Raw genomic sequence first — 6,520 nt, forward strand, 5'->3', positions numbered from 1 at the left:
GATTTGGAGTGCAGATGTAGTCTTATATTTCTCAGTTACCACTTGAGAGCAAGTATTTACATTCCCAGCAAGTGCACCTTGTATGTACAGAATAAATCTATGAGTTTCGTCATAGTGTAAACAACAGATGTGTAATTTAGTTTGTCATAACTAAACTAACTTTAGCTTGTCATTTATTTTTTTCATATTGATCGTGTGCACATCCTGATCATTTTTCACAGTCAAACATTTTACACATTTTACTGTATATTTGGACGTCATAGAATTATTACAATGTTTAATAATAATGTGTGTAAAAATAATATTGCAACTGATTTTGAATTTAAATTCTACCCTGAGAAATTACCAGACACGATAGCCTTGTGACTAAGCTTTCGCCTCTTTGTTCTAACAAGCAGATCTAGGATCAGATTTTAGGAACTCTTTCACAAATCTGGATCGCAAAACGCGTAGCGTCTCTACTGACCTATTATCAGACGCTAGTGTCATAACGTTTCGACTAATACTTCAATGTCTTGTTCTGAGCGCCACACTGGGTAGCCATGCTGGCTCAAAGGTCTTTTTCAACTATCTAGCTCTTTGGGCATCCATTAATGACTGAACCAGAATGGCGACAGTTTTGGAGACATACGTACGCAGTGGCAATGGAGGAGCGTAAGCAGTAGCATCGCTCCACTTAGCTCCTACATTTGACAATCTGTTAATCTGGTCTGAAGTCGAGGGGAAGTCACAAGGGGAGGGCGATGAGGGGGGTGAGTGACAAAAAACTGCTTCTCTTTCTTCCGACAGAGAACCTCCATCCCCATGATCTCATGAATAAATTATAGCGGCTCATTGTGCAATAGGGGGAGGAATGCAGTTGAGCCCAGGAAAATACGGCCAAGAGCACAGACTACACACACCGATCAAGATCTTAGTTTACTCTCGCTTCTGTAGTGTCTCCGGTTATTGCAAGGAAGCGTCATTTTAAAAAAGGACCAACTCACTGGATCTTCATTGAAGTAGACATATGTTAATCCAGTAAGATACGGTAATAGGGAGATTTAAAAAGAATTTTTGCTTTCACAGATGGACAACACAACTAGGAAACGATAGCTTAAGTTAGTCACTGTTGGAACTTTTAGATTGAAAAAACGAGATATCTTTTCGAGAGAACCAGAGACAGAATTAACGATACATTTGTATGAAGGATCTTGTTGGTCCTTGTATTTTCAAAATATTTCGAGGATTCTTTCCATAGAACACGGAATCATCAGGCAAACAGACCAACCTCGGGCAGTTAGAGTCTAAGGTAAGAGAGCGAAGGAATAACTGAGCCAAAAGGCTACGTAACTGACAATATCTGTTCGTTGACAACACACGTTTTCTTTAACAAGCCGGTCAGTCTAGATGTATGACAAAGACTCGTTTTGAAAATCAATATGATTCCAAATCTTCTGGCCATGCCTTTCAAACTACATACGCTATGCTAGCTCGTCTCGGCGCTTCTCATAATGTTGTTGGCTAACTAGCAGTGCAGCTAGCTTGCTAACAAGCTGATTCCATGGCCCAGGCAATAACTTGGCTTGCTATTAAGTCGTAATGATCGCTGCGGTAGATGATAGAATTTACACAGCGGAACCAAACATTACAGTTTTTTTAAAAGGATCTGCCGATAACTTAAGTTTACTCTAAGGGTATAATACCCCCCAGCAATTTTGATAAAGTGAACAAGATGGTTCAAAATGTCTTCCATTATAATTTCTTGTGCAGGCATGCGAACTCCTTTAGCTTTATGGGCTAAAAGAGTAGTCACCGTAGCATCATTGTTGCAAGCTTGAACATTGTATGCACATTTGTGTAAGTAAAAAAACAAAACAAAAACGCACAGATTTTTATCTCTAGGGAATGGCTGCTATCGAATGTCTGTGCTTTTGTCATTGCTGCTGCATGCTCTGCACGCGCACATGTGGTCTTTGTTGCACGGGCTGACAGAAATAAGTAGTAATACATTGTGACTGTGATCTCGCCACGGCAATGCTGCAAATAAGAGCCCCCCCCCGCCCCAGTACCTATATCCAAACGGTTGTTTGACAAATGTGAACGCTTTATCAAAGCAATACTGATATCAACGTTAAAGGAGTCATTCCAAAGCATTTGCTGAGGGTATCGTTCTTATTGGTCGCAATATATTCGACCCCAGGGATCATTTTTACGTTGTGCCATGTCTTGTTATATTCACTGATCTAACAGCGGTCTTGTGTGTCACGAATCATAGGTTGTCCAGTTGCATGGAATTTAGGCACTGAATTCTGACGAGCTCTATGGGGGTAGGCTAACGTCTTGACCTTATGTGCAGCTAATTGCTTTAATAAAACATTAAATGGCGTAATATAATGGAAGTGACTGCAACCAGCTGCTGTGTGTGTGGTTTTTTTTTTTTTTTTTTTTGAGGATTTCACCAATTACATATTAGTAGTATTTCATTACTAAGGGAACCTGCTCCTCTACCTGGGAGGCGAATCTCATACTGCAGGTTTCTGAGTATCAGTTAAGAACAGAAATCCTGATGCGCTGTTTTGAAACTCTGAGTCATTATTTTGTGTGTGTGAAGCCTACATCTTAATGTTTGGTGAGTAAAACCAAACCACACCCTCGTAGCATTGGCAGGTTAGGTGTGTGTTGGGGGTGTGGAATGGGCAGATTGTTTAAATGTATCACAATGCCTGAGCATTAGCATCATCATGTTCACCCCCCCTCATCTCACACACACACACACACACACACACGGTTCACACCTTGGCAGTGCACTAAGTACCTTGTTAATGTAAATAGTTTAGTTTCAGGCCAGTGCAGCTCAGCCCGTGTAGATGAATCTGAAGGTGACACAGACAGATGGCACTGGATATTGTCCTGAGCCAACAGGCTGTTGGGTGCTCTGCTGCGAGTCTGTGTTTGTGGGTCACAGTGGGTAGACACAAACTTTATTAGTATTTGGTGGATGAGCCAGCTGCAGAGGTCAAACTACGGCCACTAAGATTTCTGCATTGAAAGACGCGCAGACGTTTTATTAGAGATACTTAACTGGTACATCACTTGGTTTGTTTGATTGTGCGATGACTCCTGTGGAGTAGGCTTACAGGAGCAAGTGCCAAATGCTTAGCCAAGACCTCACTCCCCAGTTAAGTATCAACAGCCTTGAATACTTGCAGTAACCAAAAAACAAAACAAAACAAGTGAAAAGAAAAATCGCAAAATAATTACGAAAGAGGCGATTTATCCCAAGCCTCAGAAGTTGTAAAAACACAATACAGTACATTGTTTTGTTTTATAACAAGAAATGAATATATGATTGTGACGTTTGAATTCATTAATTGTCAAATTTGATTTATTTCATTTATTTGTTTATTTAAAAGCCATGCATTGAATCCTCAATTTCTAAAATTGACCGGGTGTCTATGTGTTAGGATAATGTTTACTGAAAGCACCTCTTGTAGTGGAGAGATAGTAAATCATTAATAGATGGCTAGGCTCTGGCGTGTCATGTAAAGCACTCCTCCCAGACATGAATAGTGTACCTTGGTATTGAGTCTTTGTTGTGGAACCTAACCCTAATCTAATCTTTTAAAATGCATTCTATTTTTTTTTTTTTTCCCTTCATTCGCTGCCTGATTTCCCCTCAGCTTGTCTCAGGCCGTGTCATGTGACACCTGCTGAGAGGTTCCAAACTTTTAATCTTTTTTTTTTTTTTTTTTTTTGACTCAAAAGCATAACAGTTTGACAGGAGCATTCAGGTGTGTTTTTTTTTGTTTTAAATATGGGCTCTGATACTGTGTCACGCCGAAGCAGTTTCGTAGACATAGTCATCCCCATTATCATATCTTTATTAATGTTCACTATCCCTTCAAACATTCAGAGTTGGGTTAAGCTCGTGTTAATCAGCCCGTCACGTGTTTTTTGTTTGTGAGTGTGTGTGTGGTGTTTTTTTTTTTTTTTTCTTTTATAGGGCCGGTGCTCCCGGAAATCTTCCCTTTATTTTTTAACCTTGGGTTGAGCAAACATCTCCCATGGCCTTGGTTGCGAGGTTTAGTGTGAAGACATTAGTTCTGTTGGCATAATCGACATGAACACTACGGTAGAGACATTTGGGTAAACAAGCAGCCTAATCTTGAATTCCCATGTGTTTGCCAGAAATGGCTCTTGAGATACAGTCGATTTAGATTTTTTTTTTTTTTTTTTTTTATTAAATCTTACAAAATTCCATTGTTGTTGAAAGTTATTGTCCTGAACTTGTCAGAGTTGTACCGGTATAACTCTAGTTACACTGGTGTTAAGCATGATGTAAACACTGTATTCTCTCTCTCTTTTTTTTTTTTTTTGAAGTGAATACATATCAGTGAGTGCAAACATGGGAGATATACCGTGTACATTGTGGAGAAGATGCTAGATCAGGTTGATTTGGGAATGCACACCAGAGAGAAAGATGCTTAATTGTGATACACAGACACGGAGGCACTGACAGACCTGTTGCCTTTCTCTCTTTGCTGTTTACCAAAGCCCTTCTGTTAAGATCTGGTAGTTTTTCATAACTCCAGTGTAAACTATGTAGACTGTGTTGCCATCATATTCTGTAGCAGATGTGTGTGCCCTCTTGCTGTGCGTGTATTTCACTGAAGAACAGTGAGTTTTCTTTTTCCTTTTTTTTTTTAACATGCTAATTGAATTCTGATGTTGACTTGTGATGAAATTTCTATGGAATATTCTCAGTATTCTCACACACATTCCAAACTGTAGTATGTTGACATGGCAACCTGTCTCTGAAGCCAGGGTTAAATCTCAGATTACACCTGAAGATTTTTGTTGTTGGTGTTGTTGTTGGGTTGCCTAGATCTGTTGAGTCAACACCTGCTGTAGTTGTGTCCAGAAAAGTTTGCTTTGTTACGGCAGTGATTCAGATATCTCTGACCATTAACTACAGTAAACACCATCTCAAAAGACCTGCTTCTGTTCCCTTATTAAAGCCACTTGATGGTTTTTGAAACGGACAAGGTGTCTCTCATATGTATATAGTTGTGTAACTAAAATTAGATGCTGTATTACCCAGATTTCTCAGATTTCTACTTTTCTTACCAAAACAGGAAGCACTTTTTTTTTTTTAAACTTAGTATTACGAGCCGTAGATTTGGTATCGGCACCGTCTGTCCAGGTAAGCAGCAGAGACAAGACCGTTAACTGATATTGATGGAGTGTTCGCAAACTGACAGGACAGAGTGATAACAGTAGCATAGCACTGCTGCTACAGAACAACCCAGAAGATGGGCAGATAGGCCTGTGTGTAGTCCGTCTGGGCCCTGCTAGCTGTTCTGTCTCTGCTGGAGGTGCATCTGGGGACAGAAAGAAGGATACATATGCCGTCTCTTATTGACTTGCCTCTGTGTGAGTGGGTCCATGCTTAAATGACTGTCTTACTGCCTCATTACACACACACACACACACACACACACACACACACACACCCCTTTTGTAGATCAAAGCAAAGAGCAAAGGTCATTGTCCTGGATAAATCACCTCCCCTTTTACTTAAAAACCTTCATTTAAGGACATGACTCAAGTGAATTCTGGCTCTAGTGAGTTGTTTTCCTACTGTATGAATGCTTACCATTTATGGTGGTATCTCGACAGTACAGAGATGTATCCCTGGTTGTCACTGTTTTGTTTTTTTTGGTTTTTTTTTTTTTTCCATTTGCATTTGAGCTTTTCAACTGCGGGTACAGTAATTGCCAAGGTGTTGAATCTGTCTTTGACTGCACTGGTGTGTGTGTGTGTGTGTGTGTGTGTGGTGTGGCTTGGCCTGCATGTGTGGTGCACATTCCTGGATGCAGGTTGTCCCGTTAACGGATTGTTCTTTAAGCGGAACACCTGGCCACGGTTTCTAAACGCTCTACCGTTTCGGTTTTCGCCAGCCAATCCCAGTAATGTAAAATGTTCTTTTTTTTCACCGCTATTGAGAGAGACTCACTGTGGTCGTAAATGTCAGACATATCAAAAGAGCAAATCTTCCTAAGATTCAATTATTGTAGACTCCCTTTTAATATTGAATAGTTATTTAGAGAATGTGAATGATGCTTCTGGTGATAAACAAAAACTCAGTCTGTGTGCTTGTCGTCCATTCTTTTTGGAAGCAGATGCGTGGGGAGATAGGGAACTTGGAGGCTTTTTTGGGGGGGGGGGGGGGGGGGGGGGGGGGGTTGTTGGGTAAACTGTGAAACGGGGGCAGGTAGCTCTCTCTTTCAAAACAGTGCGCCATTTGCTGTGCAAATTAATGTTCTTCATTTGCCACTGTGTGTGTTTGGATGTGTCGTGCTGCTTTGATCTCTTTGGGACGCGGTTTGCCCCAGACACACTACTGACTCAAATAGCCTCCGGAGTGAATGCGGTCCGGGGCGATTGCGTTGTCTTGTTAAACGCGGAGAAAGGTAAAGACGCTTTGTCTTGGATATCAATGTGTGAGGTCAGAAAGGTCGTTTCAGAGTACCTTTCC

At 40.8% G+C, this 6,520-nt stretch overlaps 1 protein-coding gene across 1 annotated transcript in view; it reads left to right on the forward strand.

Annotated features, from left to right (window-relative positions):
* Nucleotides 1-932: 932 nt before the first annotated feature.
* The window catches only part of zmiz2 (zinc finger, MIZ-type containing 2), a 30,940-nt gene continuing 25,352 nt past the window's right edge, over nucleotides 933-6,520 (forward strand). The window contains exon 1 of the mRNA XM_030768346.1: nucleotides 933-1,291. The gene's annotated coding sequence lies outside the window, so the exon portion shown is untranslated. The remainder of the gene's footprint in view (nucleotides 1,292-6,520) is intronic.

This window comes from Chanos chanos, chromosome 3 (genome assembly GCF_902362185.1).
Source record: "Chanos chanos chromosome 3, fChaCha1.1, whole genome shotgun sequence".
NCBI lineage: Eukaryota > Metazoa > Chordata > Actinopteri > Gonorynchiformes > Chanidae > Chanos > Chanos chanos.